General features: G+C 39.5%; 1 long non-coding RNA gene across 7 annotated transcripts in view; it reads right to left on the bottom strand.

Annotated features, from left to right (window-relative positions):
- Positions 1 to 340: 340 nt before the first annotated feature.
- LOC132534275 (uncharacterized) overlaps positions 341 to 16337 on the bottom strand; it is a 29472-nt gene continuing 13475 nt past the window's right edge. For 4 of the 7 annotated variants that reach the window (XR_009545995.1, XR_009545994.1, XR_009545997.1 and 1 more), the window contains 2 exons: positions 4116 to 4178; positions 341 to 1326 (listed from right to left, as the gene is read on the bottom strand). This is a non-coding gene — a long non-coding RNA (uncharacterized LOC132534275). Of the gene's footprint in view, positions 1327 to 1661; positions 1785 to 4115; positions 4179 to 16337 lie in introns of all 7 variants that reach the window. The other 3 variants (XR_009545996.1, XR_009545992.1, XR_009545993.1) reach the window with 3 other exon arrangements.

The raw sequence follows: 16337 nt of genomic DNA, 5'->3' as shown, positions 1-16337 counted from the left end.
TTCTACAAAAGAGAACTAGCAAATTCTGGAGAGGCTGGCTCATTATGCAGAACTGGGCAATGTTACTCTTAATGCTTTAAGCCTTTCCTTCACAAGATGGTCCACCTTAATTTGAAAAAGGTATTACTTGAAATTATGTCAGCTACATAAATTTATTTGCAGACAGTCAATTCATATTGATCATAACCCGACCTTACAATGACCTTGAGAAAAGGTAGTCTGTGCTGGGTATAGATATTGGGATCGATACCAGAGTGCAATCGACTACACCTAGTACTGATAAATGAAGTAAAGAGGTACACTATTTTCAGAAACAAAGCTAATAACAGCTCATTTAGTCAACTGTTTGTAAAGGTTTAATATTGATACATGTAGCCATAATGACATCCTCAGGCATTTGCAAAGAGCAGCAAACAATAGGGTGCTGAGTGGCAGAGCCCATTAAGTAGAAAGAAGAATCATTATTTTCAAACTCCAAATAAGAAATTCTGCAAAATCTATGTCAACAACAAGGAGGACGAGGGCACTCTCTCTCTCTCAAGCAGTCCATAGAGAGCTCACAGTTCCCATGGCGCGTGGCTGGGCTGCTTCCGTTTTCTTCTCAGCTTGCCAGGTCTTGTGAAATGGAGACGCCCTGTTACATGAGAATAAAGCCTCCAGGACCACACATTGTATGGCAGTACTACCCTCTCTTGAACATTTGTAGTGGAATTAGTTTGCCTAGCCACAGGTACAACCAACTGTAATCATGAGGATGAGTGCATTTGGTCTCAACACATCTGCTCCATGTTGCTGCATTCCCCTCTGCTAGGGCAAGTAAAAGGAAAAGATGTTCCCAAACAGTTGCCCCAATTGTTTCTTTCTCTTTGCTGGGAATTCCACAGAGTGAGCACTTGGCAAGTTTTGCAGAACCCAAGTAAATAGAGTCCATTGGCAAAATGGTAACAGGTTGTGCAGCTTAATTGGAGGAGAGAAGTTCAGGAGCCAACACCATGTCTACTGCACCCGGTTGGTAAATGGTGCCTGTGGTGAGAACAGAGCGATTTTGCAGTAAGCTCATTTTGGGTAACCAGTCAGTCTGCTACCTTGAGCCAAGAAATATGCGGATTTGGTTTCCGTGTGCGTGAGTGCGTGCATGCGTGTGTATGTGTGTGTGTGTGTGTGTGTGTGTGTATGCTTCTCTTTATTTTGCAGTCTAAAATATATTTCTATATTTTGAGCAATGCTTATCTTCTGCCAGTACAATTTTAATCAATCGATTCCAGCACTCTGATATTGTCTTCCTAAGGGAGGAAAATAAGAAGAGACATTTGTGGCCATTAAAACCTGCAAACAGAAGGAAAGGGCTTAGGCATGGATTCCACTTGAATGTTTTCCCTGAATGCTTAAATTTCTAACTTGCTCCCTGCAGTTAATCTCCTGGTCACATTTCTTCAGCCACATGCTTGTTCACATGGCCTTCTTGCTTTTCATGCCGGCTGTCATTTGCTAGCCTCTTATGAAACTATTTATTAATAAACCTGTGTTTTCAATATAGTGGTACATCAATAAGCCTCCAAGTGGTTCCGTTAGTCAGCATTCTGGGAAATCCTATGCTGTATCGAAGAACTGTAAATCTCCATTATTGCTTCCCATAGCACAAATAAAGAATACTCTCTCACCTCTATAGTATCCTCTGCTAATTTTTAAGGGTGGATGCACATGCTCGCATAGGTGCTCTGGGTGCTGAACTTGTGTTTAGAAGCAAATGGATTGTTGCCACTGGTGAATATACCCTCGAACACCTAGAATCAAAGGGTATGTGGATTAAAAGTATTTAAAACCAGGTTACACCAGTTTTCTTCAGTCGTCCCCAGTCGTCCCTTTTCCTTAATTCTTTTAACAAGTCTGAGGAGATGGGAATTTTCAGCCTGAGAATTTTGTGTTTGGCAGCTATGGTATTTGTTACTCAATGTGTTATAAATTGACACAGATGTCAGTAATGAGAAAGATGAGATGAGATTGTTATACACCTTTTCACTCCTGAGCAGCTCTGCTGTGGGTTAGTGTTCCTGCCTTGCCTTTATCTGCTGCTCTAGCTTCTGACCTAGGCGTAGGGCCTCTCCCTCATTTTTTCTTTCTTTCTTTCTTTCTTTCTTTCTTTCTTTCTTTCTTTCTTTCTTTCTTTCTTTTTTTTTCTGCTGACTTTCAGTTTTGTTGACTGTTTTAGGTTTTGGTAAACATCTCCACAGAGAACAGGGATCCATCAGCTTTCTGTAAATCTCCATGAGCCTCAAGTACCCAGTGGCTCTCTAACTTACTTCTTCGACTCTTTTTGCACCCTCCCCCCGCCTTTTTTTCTAAGTTCCTATTATGTTTCAACTCCTTAGTGAGTCCTGCCTTCCCTGGCACCACAGCCAACCATAGTGGCATTCCACAGAGTCTGTCACCTAGGCGCTCTCTAATGCTCTACACCGTTCCCCAGAGCCCGTCTCTCCACTAGAACACCAGTAGTTTGATTTGTGTGAGCCAGTGTATACATGCATTTTTTTCCCCACACAAGGGTTGTCACCAAGACTCTGTGCCTACAGGATCCCACTGCTCCCAATACCCATCTCTCTCTCTCCCTCCCTTCCTTCCTTCCTTCCTTCCTTCCTTCCTTCCTTCCTTCCTTCCTCCCTCCCTCCCTTCCTTCCTTCATTTCTTTCTTTCTTCCTCTCCCCCATCTCTCTTTATCTCTCTCTCTTTTTCTTTCTTTCTTTTTGCCTCCAGGGTTATCACTGAGGCTTGGCTGGGTGCTAGCACTATGAATCCACAGCCCCTGGTAGCCATTTTTTTTTCTTTTTTCTTTCCTGTTTTAAATTCTATAGGAGGGCCCAGGAGGTGGCACACCTGGTTAAGCGCTTACATCACAGTGTGCAAGGACCCGGGTTCGAGCCCCTGGTCCCCAGCTGCATGGGGAAAGCTTCACAAGCAGGGCTGCAGGTGTCTCTTTGTCTCTCTCCCTGCCTATCTCCCCTCCCCTCTAAATTTCTCTCTGTCTCTAATAATAAATAAAATATTTAAAAAATAGATAAATTGGATAGGACAGAGAGAATTTGAGAAGAGAGAGAGGGAGAGATGGAGAGAGAAGGACAGACAGCAGCAGACCTGCTTCATATTTGTGAAGCTTCCCCGCTTGCAGGTGGGGTGCTGGGGGCTTGAAGCCAGGTCCTTACTTGAGTCCTTGTGTTTAGTATTATTAACTGGATGTACCACCACCTGCCTCCACCCCCCCCCCCATTTATTTTTCTTTCCACTGGAAGGAAGGTAAGAGACAGAGATGGAGAGGCAATAAAAGAGAAAGGGGTGAGTACATGTAAAGCTACCACTTCCACCCCCCTCCCCATAAGTGTTCCTCTGTGCTTGAGACTTGAACTTAGGTCCATATGCACGGCTATATGTACGTTCTACTGAGTAAACCACTTGCTGAGTCTCAGATAAACGGATTCTATTGGACCCAAATAACATTTTCTCTTTAACTGGGTGATAAGAAACTTCAAAGATTTTCTTAACGCTGGAAGGAAGAAAGAACTTTAAGACATTGGTGTATTTTAGTAGCAACCTTTAAGTGACAATCTAGTCCCAAACTGTATAAGGTCAGCCATCTAGAGCGTCTGATATCTCAGTGGCCTACATCTGCCATTAGTTATGTTTAGAACAGCAGCAGCAGTAGAAGACAGTGGAGTGGATTTTAACTGAGGGCCACAGACAGGCATTCTAAACACGTGCCATCTGATTGAGACCCTAGATTCCCACTAGTACCAACTTTTAACAATCTCAGCTTGCTAGAAGTGTGTCCAGAATTATACCTTCTGGTAAGTCAACATCATTATATATAAATGGAGATCCTTTGCTGGGGGCCCTTCACTCTGACAGGGATAAATCGTCATCGGTTGGAGACAGGAGATATTGAATTGAGGTAAACACTCAATTATGTTTCTCACCCTGGCCATGCCAAACAAGTTGGAACACACAGCAGAAATGATTGTTTTCTAGAATTCAAGCTGGTTGTCTTCTGATAACTAAGAATTCTTTTGGTATCTAAGTTGTTTTAAGGTATGAAGGCATTTTTAAAATGCAGAATTCTCACTTACCACTACATGAAATGCCTCTCTGAAAAAGCATCCATTAGGTAGATTTTCTGCTAGTTATACCTGCTGAAAAAAATACATTAGGTACATTAAAATGATTGCAGAGTTGCAAAAGCAATAATACTTCGCCATATTAATTAATTTTGAATTACAACCGAACTCTTATATAAGTGCACATGACATTCATGGTAATGCCAAATTAATTCTTTATGATCAGTGCTACTGCAATCAATACTAAATGAATTCATAATGATAAGATACTTAAAATAAAGAGTTACCACAAAAACAATAAAAAGACCATCACCAGCCAAGCTATAGCACACTAATAAAGTATTAGCTCAATAAGCTGGTGCTGTCCATGACAATCAATGGCAGATATTAATTTATTTCTGTCTGCCCATGTCCTGCTTTTCCTGTAAGGGCTGGGTAAAAGCAGTGTACTTTGATTCTACCTTAAATTATATACAGAGAAAGACGTACGGTACTCTTATGACTAAATAATTTCACGATAGCAGTCACTTTATGTGGTACCTCTCTGCCAAGGAGTTTAGGTGATAATATATACAGTGATTATATATTATGCTCCGTGAATTCATGAATTCTTCTTGCTTCTACTCAATAGTCATGAAACCGTGCCTTAGTGTTTCTGTTTCTTTTCTTTCTTTCTTTTTTAAAATTCCTTCCTCTTTATGTCTATAACATCTTTTAAAAATATTTATCTATTCTCTTTTGTTGCCCTTATTGTTGTAGTTATTATTGTTGTCGTCATTGTTGGATAGGACAGAGAGAAATGGAGAGAGGAGGGGAAGACAGAGAGGGGGAGAAAAAGATAGACACCTGCAGACCTGCTTCACCGCCTGTGAGCGACTTCCCTGCAGGTGGGGAGCCGGGGGCTCGAACCAGGATCCTTAGGCTGGTCCCTGCGCTTTGCACCACGTATGCTTAACCCGCTGCACTATTGCCAGACTCCTAGTGTTTCTGTTTCTTAACCTTATCTCCCTTTCTTCTTTCCCCTTCTCCCCCTGAGGTGAAGAAGTATTTGTGTTGTGTGTGTTGGGGGTGGGGGGAGGCTTGAACATTGCAATGCTTGTCTTTATACATTTACTTTTTCTATTTAAAATAATTTTTAGTGATTTAATGTTGGTTTATAAAATTACAAGATTTAGTGTGTGTGTGTGTGTGTGTGTGTGATCTCACTGTATCCACTAGTAACATTTTTGTGGACTCCTTTCCCTCACTTACCATAGAGTTTCATAAAATCCAAGAGTCAGTTCTGTTACCATTTTTTAAAAGTTTGTTTGCTTTAGTTATCTGTGCTCTACATAAGAGTGAATCCATCCAGCAGTTGTCTTTCAAAGCATGATCACGTCTAGCACTTCATACCAATCATTTTTTTTCCATTTTGATGTTACCCAAATACATTGTAAGGAATAAAATTAATGACTTTATTACACCTGTCCTTTACTGTACATTCCAAATCAATGGACCACAAATTTCAAAAATAATAAAAAAATTTTTCTGTACTAGTTAGTTCCTCCTTCCTTCCCTCTCTTCTCCTTTTCTTTTCTCCTTTTTTTAAAAAAAATTCTTCTTGCTCTTCTTCATTTTAAATTTGATTTCACATGTGTTTACCTTATTATAAGACTTCAACAGTTCAGTTGTGCATCTGTGCCTATATCCATGAATATAACTCATGGAATCTACAATCAAAATTTCTGTGCCATTAAAACTAAAGAAAACCCTCTACCTCTACTGCCCTCCCTCCTCTTCCTGCTCCGCTCACTGCCCTACAGATACCTATCACACTTCAGAGTCTAAGAGTCTGGTTATTACCAATACTGCTTTCTTTTTCTTTTTTTTACATTTTATTATCTTTATTTATTTATTGGATAGAGACAGTCAGAAATCTAGAGGAAGGGAGAGAGAGAGAGAGAGAGAGAGAGAGAGAGAGAGAGATAAAGACACCTGCAACCTTGCTTTACCACTCACAAAGCTTTCCTCCTGCAGGTGGGGACCGGGGAGCCCGAACCTGGGTCCTCGCACATTCCAGCATATGCGCTCAACCAGGTGTGCCACCACCCGGCCCCCTGCTTTTTTCTTTTTAAGATTGTCCTTATTTTTTTTATTTTAATTTTATTTATGAGAGAGAGCTAGAGAGAGAGAGAGAGACCTGCAGTACTGTTTCATCATTCATGAAACTTTCTCCCTGCAAATAGGGACTGGGAGCTTGAAACTGGGTCCTGGTACATTAGAATGTGTGCACTCTAGTAAGTGAGCCACCAGCTGGTCCCTGTCAATACTACTTTAGAAAGTTCATTTATCTACATTCCACACATAAGTAAACTATCTTGTTGTCTCTCATCTCATACTTACTTCACTTAGTAAAATCACCTTAGTTCCATTTATTTTGTTCCTAGTGACAAATATCTACTTAGGAAAACTTCTCTATCTGGTCATCTATTGATGGACATCCAGGTTGATTCCTTCTTTTAGTCATGGTGAATTGTGCAGCTATGAGCACAGGATGACATATATCCTTTCAGATGTGTGTTTTCATGTCCTCTGGATATATGCCTAGGAGTGTACCACAGGATCATAGGGTACTTCCACTCTGTATTCTTTCTCTTTTTTTTGAAATGATTTAATTTATTTATTTTTTCATTTAAATTTTTTTCCCTTTTGATGCCCTTGTTGTTTATTGTTGTTGTAGTTATTATTATTGTTGTTATTGATGCCATCATTGTTGGCTAGGACAGAGAGAAATGGAGAGAGGAGAGGAAGACAGAGAGAGGGAGAGAAAGATAGACACCTGCAGACCTGCTTCACCACCTCTGAAGCGAACCCCCTGCAGGTGGGGAGCTGGGGGCTCGAACCAGGATCTTGATGCCGGTCCGTGGGCTTCGGGCCATGTGTCCTTCACTTGCTGCGCCACCACCTGGCTCCCCTACTCTGTATTCTTAATGACTCTCCATATTGTTTCCCATTAGAGCTGCATCAGTTTGCATTCCTGCTAACGGTGCACAGGAATTCTTTTTCTACATCCTTATTAGCTATCATTGATTTCAGTACCTTCGATGTAGAGCATTTCCGTCAGTGTGAGTTAGCTTATTATGGTATTAATTTGTATTTCTCTAATAATACATGTTGTAGAACATTTTTCTTTTTCTAAGATTTATTATATATTAATGGGAAAAAGGAGAGAGACAGAGAAAGAGAGGGAGAGGGAGAGAGTAATAGAGCATAACTTAGGCATGTGTGATGCTGATGTCAGGGATAGAACTCAGGATTTCATGCCTAAGGATCCAATACCTTATCCCTTGTGCAACCTCCTGGGTTGATAGAGGACTGTTTTCATATGTCTGTGGGTCATCAGTATGTCTGTTCTGAAGAAGTATAATCTTTTGTCCACTTTTTTTAATTGCGTTGCTTGCTTTGTTAATTATTGAGTTGTTTGATTTTCTTTCTTTTTTGCCATCAAGGTTATTGCTGGAACTCAGTACCTGCCTGTTTCCACTGCTCCCCTGATAGATAGATACATAGATAGATAGATACATAGATAGATACATAGATAGATAGATAGATGATAGATACATAGATGATAGATAGATAGATGATAGATGATAGATGATAGATGATAGATAGATAGATGATAGATAGATAGATAGATAGATAGGGTACAGAATTGCTCCATCACTTGTGAATCTTCCCTCTTATAGGTGGAGACTGAGGGTTTAAACCTGAATTCTCATGCATGGTAACGTGCACTTTTCTGAGTATACCACCACCTGGTCCTGAGTTATATGAAAACCAACTATATAAAATCACAATTATGTAATGACTGGCTTTGTCTACTCTAGCTCATAGAATTAGAACTCTTAACAATTTCATAAAATAAGTTTGACTCTGATGCCTATCTATCATAATACCTGAAGGTACTATGTAACTAAACATTCCATAAAAACAAAAGGAAATGTTGAAGATGACTAAAACTCATTCCTTATAATGAAGCTGTATTAAATACCATCACCATGGACTAGGATTGTCTCTCCCTTCTTTCTTCCAAAAGTCTGGTTATATGGTGATATGATTCTCTGATGTGTGAATAGATTCATGAATAGATTCATGAATAGATTCCTCATCTTCTTTCTCAATGTTTACATCAAAATATCCCGTTTATTATTAAGTCTATTTCTTGTGTCATAGAAATGTAAAGGAAAACAATGAGATACCACTTCACTCCTGTGAGAATGTTATACATCAGAAAGGGTAGTAACAACAAATGTTGGAGAGGTTGTGGGGACAAAGGGACCCTCCTGCACCGTTGGTGGGAATGTAAATTAGCCCAACCTCTGTAGATAGAAGTCTGGAGAAAACTCAGAAGGTTAGAAATGGACCTATCCTGGGATTTGGGTTGTAGTGCCGTGGGTTAAGCACGTGTGGCACAAAGCGCGAGGACTGGCATAAGGATCCCGGTTCAAGCCCCCGGCTCCCCACCTGCAGGGTAGTCGCTTCACAGGTGGTGAAGCAGGTGTCTGTCTTTCTCTTCCCCTCTCTGTCTTCCCCTCCTCTCTCCATTTCTCTCTGTCCTGTCTAACAATGACTACATCAATAACAACAACAATAACTATAACAACATAAAAAAACAACAAGGGCAACAAAAGGGGAAATAAATAAATAAATATTTTAAAAAGTAATAAAAAAGAAATGGACCTATCCTATGACCTGACAATTCCTTTTCTGGGATATACCCTAAGGAATATAACACATCCAAAGAGATCTGTGTATACCTGTGTTCATAACAGCACAATTTTTAATAACGAAATCCTGGAAGCAATCTAGGTATCCAACAACAGATGAGTAGCTGAGAAAGTTGTGGTATATATACACAGTGAAATACTACTCAGCTATCAAGAATGATGAAATTACTTTCTTTACCTCATCTTGGATGGAGCTTGAAGGAATCATGTTAAGTGAGATAAACCAGAAAGAGAAGGATGGATATGGGATAATCTCGCTCATGGGCAGAATTTAAGAAACAAGAACAGAAAGGAGAAACACTAAGTAGAACTTGGACTGGGTTTGGTGTATTGCATTAAAACAAAGGACTCTGGGGAGGTTTGTGGTAGGGGAGGGGTCAGTTCCTGGTCCATGATGGTGGAGAAAGACTTTGGCTGAAGGTGAGAATGTTTTGTAAAAAACAGAAATTTTACACATGTATCAACAACTATATTTATGGTAAACCATTAGTTGCCTCAATAAGATAAGTATTTGCCACAAAACTTGATTTTTTTCCTTTTCTACTTTATTATTACTTTATATTAGTGATTTAATGTTGATTTACAAAATTACATGGGTACAACCCTGCACTGTTTCCACCACCAGAGTTCTGAATTTTCAATCTCTCCATTGTAAGCTACAACACTTCTCTTAATGTTGTAGATATGGATTAGCTATTATTTACACAACCCTCTGTCTATATTTGTATATATTTGCCCATTTTTTAAAGGTCCCATCTTCTCTTCCTTTCCAAGTCACACATACACATTTTACTACATCCAAATGTCCCTCCCTTTTTTCTCTTCTCTCTCTAGGTCCTGATGGATTTGGAATTCAGAGCCCTCTGGTCATCTTCCCCCTATCACTTCTTTCCTACTGGGGTACGGATCAAAATTATTTTTGGGGTGCAGACAGTGGGAGTTCTGGCTTCTGTAATTGCTTCTCCACTGGACATGGGCAGGTCAATCCATACCTCCAGTCTGCAATCCTTGAATTTTGTTAGTAAAGTAATCAAAAGTACATGTTCTAAGCATTATGTTCTAAGCATTTATACATTGATTTTAACTAGAAGCTTTCATTCTACCCAATTGTGCCCACCTACCCTGAAGGTTAGATTACATTCTCTCTGCTGATTTCTCTGTTTGATGAGACCGAAAATTTCATATAGATACAAAGATGGGATTTTAAAACTCCCCTGATGGAAAAGTTTTTATTTGTATTTAAAGTGGAAGCAATCATTGCTGGATCTCCCACCTAACAACAGCTGAAACCTTTGAAAATGGTACCTTAAATGGTTACTGTTGAAATCACTGTAGTTTAATGACAATCGCTAAGCAAATGTAAATTTAACAGTAGTGTTGCCGAGTTAATCTGAAATATACTAATTAATTAATTCATTCATAAGGTCAATCAGTGAGTGGATAGTTATGAATAACTATTATGTGCTAGGCTCTGTTTTAGTCACTAGGATGCACTAGTGGAAACATTCATTCATGTATGTCTCTGATCCCATTGAACCTAAATTCAAGTGGCAGAAAACAGGTGGTAAACATTAAATACAACATAGCTTCACATTATAAGAAAGTGTGATGCACAGTGACTAGCACAGAGTGACTTATGTAAGAGTGGGTAGTTGGAAAACACTTCTGGTGATATCTAGCCTGAACCTAGGTGGTGAGAGCAGAGTTATTTCATCTCTCAGGCACCATAGGCATGATGCCTATGACTAGGAGTTTTTTTTTAAGGGTCCACTAAGGTGGAAAATACTATTGGCATTAATTTATGAAAATACTATTGGCATTAACTTATGAAAAGAAGGTTGTGAAAATACTATTGGCATTAACTTATGAAAAGAAGGCTGTGAAATTAAAACCAAGAGCACTTATTTCAGTGCATAAAATTGCCCATTATAACTAATCAATTGCAATTTAGCAATTCACCTTTTATATCAATTCTGATAAATAAATGTATTGTGTAGGAAGGAGAACATATCAGAAGGAGTGTATTTTAATATATTGGAGCTGATGAGCTTAGATGCCACCAAAAACAAACAAACAAACAAAAAACTCTGTGAATGAGAGTGAGAGACATGAGGAGCTTGAGAAAGAATGTTGTCTTAAAGCAGAATGAGTTCCAGGGAAAGAAACTGACTAGAGCGCAACGATGTGGAGCATGATGGAGTGGTAGGAAGGGAGGTTGGGATCAGACATTGTCTAGATTATATCAAGTTTCACAAAGTAAGAAAAAATGCAAACCTGTTTCGCAACAATAACTTTCTTTTTAAAAAAATATTTATTTATTTATTCCCTTTTGTTGTCCTTGTTGTTTTATTGTTGTAGCTATTATTGTTGTTGTTGATGTCATCTTTGTTGGATAGGACAGAGAGAAATGGAGAGGGGAGGGGAAGACAGAGGGGGAGAGAAAGATAGACACCTGCAGACTTGTTTCACTGCCTGTGAAGCGACTCCCCAGCAGGTGGGGAGCCGGGGGCTTGAACCGGGATCCTTAAGCTGGTCCTTGCACTTTGCTCCACTTGTGCTTAACAATAACTTCCTTTTTCAGGTTCAGAGGCTTAGGTGTGAACGTGAGTGTATGTGCATGTTTCTTATTTTGAATAGAATTTGCCTTTGAGATTTGACAATGATAAAGGATATTAGTTGTTTGCCTGTATACTCTGGCTGTTTCTTTATATGATGATTGTGTGTGTATGTGTAGACTCAGGGTCTTGTCCATGCAAATTTCACTGCTACTATGTTAACTTATTTTACTGTTCATTATTATTTTACTTTATTTATTTATTTTTAGAAATTAAAAGTTTTTTTTATTATCTTTATTTATGTATTGGATAGAGACAGCCAGAAACTGAGGGGAAGGGGGAAGCAGAGGGAGAGAGGGACAGAGAGACACCTGCAGTACTGCTTCACCACTCGTGAAGCTTTCCCCTTGCAGGTGGGGATCGGGGGCTTGAACCTTGGTTCTTGGGCATTGTAACACATGCGTTCAACCAGGTGCACCACCACCTGGTCCCTTCTTCTTTTTTTTTTTTTTAACTCTTAAATTTTTTATTCTATTTTATTTATTGGATAAAGACAGCTAGAAATTAAGAAGGAAAGGGGAAATAGGGAGGGGGAGAGAAAGACAACTACAGCCCTGCTTCACCCCTCACAAAGCTCTTCCCTATACATGCCCCAGTGTGGGTCATTGTGCATTTTAACATGTGTGCTTAACCAGGTGAGTCACCACCCAACCCCCTTCATTTGTTTGCTTGTTTATTTATTTAGGGAGAAAGACACCACAATACCAGATTTTTCTCTGAGTCTCTGTCCTTCCCCACTGGGGTCCAAGCTAAAACTTAGCTTTCGTGTATGACAAAGTTCTCTATTGTAAAAATAAAAAGACTTTTATTTATTTATTTTTTGGAGGGGGTGCTTGGAGTATTTAAAGTCAATACATTTTTTAGGTTCCTAGAAACTACAGTAATGGAATAGATAAAGGAGGGAAAGATTAAAAAACCCAAGCAGTTGATACCCATGAGTTACTTTCTTTTATAAGTCTATTCTCCAGCTATCATCTTCCAAAACACTCTGGATATTCCAGAGGGTAACGGGGCAGGAGCAAGAGAGGACACCAAGAGGCCAAGAAAAGTAAGAGAGCCATTCCTGTCAAACCTTTCCTTAAATCTCTTCAGTTCTAAAAAAAAAAGTCCTGGTTGGGCCAGACGGTGGCGCACCTAGTTAAGCACTAACATTACAATGCACAAGGACCCAGGTTCAAACCAAGAGGGTGGAAAGTTTCAAGAGTGGTGAAGCAGGGCTGCAAGTGTCTCTCTCCCTATCTCCCTTCCCTCTCTGTCTCCGTCTAATAATAAATAAATATATTTAAAAAATAGTGCTTGCAAGATTATGTCATTTGCAAATGATGTCTGCTAGTCATACTCATAGGCCTCAGCCTTCCTTTTTTTTTTTTTTTACAGAAATAATACATAATGTCTTCCCAACAGCACTCATGCTACCTGATAAGCTATCTGTCTGTCCTTCCAGAGATCATTACCTTGACAACTCAACTTGTATATTTTGCCCTAAGTATTCTATAATGTTTTTCATCTATGGGTCCAAAAACATCCTGTCTACTAACTAGATTCATGATGATAGAAGCCAATTATATTTTTCTTGTTTTGGTCTTTTTCACACTTCAAAATGGGTTGGTTGCCTGATGTTTGGGAAAGTTTCAAATCAGGGACAACTTTTGAAGACTTTGAACTTTTCACCAACTTCTTTCCTCATTGTGGGCCCAAGGGTTTATTCTAGAGTTTAAGCTTACCGCAGTTCCTTCAAGTACTGTGCCATTCATATTTGCTTTGTGATGATTCCCAGCTACTCCCAAGTGACAAAAATATCTTGAAATAATTGCTCTAGCAGGTAGGACTCAGAACTTGCTTTCTTGTTGGTTGGCGGAGGGGGCTGGGCAGTTGAGTGCTTTGCCTGCCAAGCTATAGAACATCTTAGCTGCTTTCTTTTTTCCCTTCAATTGTCATTGAAAATAACGAGTCATAATGCTTTTGTGAACCTTGCCTGGCCATGGCTATGTGTAAATCATGCTCCCAGACAGGGCCCCATGGTTTAGAGGTCCCATTGTGGGAGTGATTTAGGTAGAGGCAGAATCATGAATAAAGAACACTCACCCTCTTCTTCAGAAGCAGGGACAAGAGAGCCCGGGAGAGCCCTTCCCAAACATCTCTTTTCAGCACCAGTATTTGGCTAAGGGCTTTAATTTCATTAGACAAATGGAGGCTGGGTTTTTCCATGCATCTCAGCCTCCTTTTAATGTGTAAATTACATAGGATTTGCCATTCATTACAATGATGATATGATTATTGGCCTCAAACAGACCACACTGCACAGGCCCCTAGTGATAGACCAGCTAAGAAGTGGCATGTGTGGGAAAAATTGGATAGGACATGTTTTCTAATCACAAGCCCTCAAAAGAATTGAATTTACAAATGTGAGGCCCCCATTCGGTTTACTCAGAGTGTTTCATGCAAAGTAAATTTTGGAGTGGATGAGGCATCAAGGTAGGTGATTGATTCGGGGGCATTTGCTACACAGGTTTCTGAGCAGAGCATAGGAGAAAGTTTGTGGATTTGATACCAATGCTACATAGTCTTAGCTGTTCACTGAAGATAAGCCTTTCAATTCCCATGAACCCCAGTGAACCCATTTACAAAGTAGGAAATAGTCATACCTCTCCAATACCAGCTGATTGTACAGAAACATTTTGTTTGAAACTCTGCTATGAAGTACCATGTTAGGAAATATAGCCTGCATAACATCATTCATTCTTTACTACAACCCCTTTTTTAATTATTATAATTTTTTATTTGAAAGGACAGAGATAAATTGATAGTGAAGGGGGGTGGGACAGAAGGAGAGACAAAGAAAGAGAGACACTTGGAGCATTTCTTCACCAATTCTGAAGCTTCACCTCTGCAAGGTGTGTGGGTGGGTAGTGGAGGGGAGGAGCTCGGGGCTTGAACCAGGATCCTTGTGCATGGCAATGTGTATACTCAACCAGGTGTGCCACTACTCAGACCCCTTTACTACAACCCTTATAGGTAACTATGAATAAGCAAATAGAAGAGAATTAAGTAAGCCAATGCAACATCTTTCCTAAAGTTCTGCATGGACACAACTAACTCTCTCTCTCTTTCTGTGAAAAATACTGCTCAAAAATTATATATAATATTTACTCCTCATTGACCTGTTCTTGAAAAAATATTACAGGGCAGATTAGCACAATATAGTTTCTAAGAAACTCTTGATTAAAATTTTTACTTTGATTTTAATCCAGAGGTTTTTTTAAAAAAATTATTAGTGATTTAATAATGGTTAACAAAATTGTAAGATAATAGGAGTATAATTCCATATAGTTTCCACCACCAGAGTTCCATATCCCATCCCCTTCATTGGAAACTTCTCTATTCTTTATTCCTCTGGGAGTATGGACCAAAATTCTTTATAGGGTGCAGACAGTGGAAGGTCTGGCTTCTGTAATTGCTTCTCCACTGAACCTGGACGTTAGCAAGTCAGTCCAGACCTCAAGCTTCTCCCTTCCTTCCTTCCTTCATTTCTTTCTTTCTTTCTTTCTTTCTTTCTTTCTTTCTTTCTTTCTTTCTTTCTTTCTTTCTTTCTTTCTTAACGTCTTGGTATTTTCTATTTATTTATTTATTTATTTATGAAAGGAGACATTAACAAAACCATAGGATAGGAGGGGTACAACTCCACATAATTCCCACCACCCGGTCTCCATTTCCTATATCCCTATATCCCAAGCTTGTTTCTATCTTTCCTTAGTGGGGTAGGGTTCTGGAGAGGTGAGAATTTGAGACAAATTGGTGAGGTGGTCTGCCTAGGGAGGTCAGGATGGAATCCTAGTAGTGCATGGACACAGGTTTGAGCTCTCACTTTCCACCTTCCAGAGGGACACTTTATTAGTGGTGAAGCAGTTCTGCAGGTGTCTTTCTCTTCCTCTGTATCTACCTCTATCCACTCAATTTCTTTCTGTCCTATCAAATGAAAAGAAGAAAAAAAATGGTCGCCAGGAGCAGTGGATTAGTAGTGCCAGTACGGAGTCCTAGACATAACCCTGGAGGCAAAAACAAAAACCAAAAACAAACAAAAAAAAAAGAAAGAAAGAAAGAAAGAAAGAAAAGAAAAGGAAAGAAAAGAAAAGAAAAGAAAAGAAAAGAAAAGAAAAGAAAAGAAAAGAAAGAAAGAAAGAAGTAGGGTGGATAAATGGAAAAAGGATTGGAGTTTGAATTGTTTTTTACATACCTAGTTAGGACATCTTCACATTATATCCTGTATGTAAACTCTAAACAGTTGATATAGAAAAGTGATGATACTCATAAGAAATATGCTTCACTCTTCCACTCAGAAAAGATTTTTTTGGATAATTTATGTATGTTCACTTGAACCATCTCTAAGGTTATAAATTTGAGAGACAGTGAACTATGGTTAAAAACTGTGAAGCAGTGTCTAGCTAAATAGCCTGTCCTGAGAGCAAGCCTATGACCTCAGTCTTTTGTTTGTTTGTTTCTAGGGTTGTCGCTGGGGCTTGGAGGCTGTTCCCCCCCCTTTTATTGCTCTTGTTGTTTATTGTTGTTGTTGTTATTGCTGTCATCGTTATTGGATAGGACAGAGAGAAATGTAGAGAGGAGGGGAAGACAGAGAGGGGGAAGGAAAGAGATACCTGCAGACCTGCTTCACCGCTTGTGAAGCAACCCCCTGCAAGTGGGGAGCTGGGGGCTTGAACCAGGATCTTTATGTTTGTGCCATGTGGGCTTAAACCCATTGTGCTACCGCCTGGCCCCCCTGACCTCAGTCGTAACTTGCATAGAGCCATGATGGCCACCAATGAGTTAACTCCTGCATTTTCCCTATTTGAATTCTG

This window comes from Erinaceus europaeus, chromosome 18, assembly GCF_950295315.1.
Source record: "Erinaceus europaeus chromosome 18, mEriEur2.1, whole genome shotgun sequence".
In the NCBI taxonomy this organism is placed as follows: domain Eukaryota; kingdom Metazoa; phylum Chordata; class Mammalia; order Eulipotyphla; family Erinaceidae; genus Erinaceus; species Erinaceus europaeus.
The sequence above is the reverse complement of the archived record's forward strand: the minus strand, read 5'-3'. Positions and strand labels throughout refer to the sequence as shown.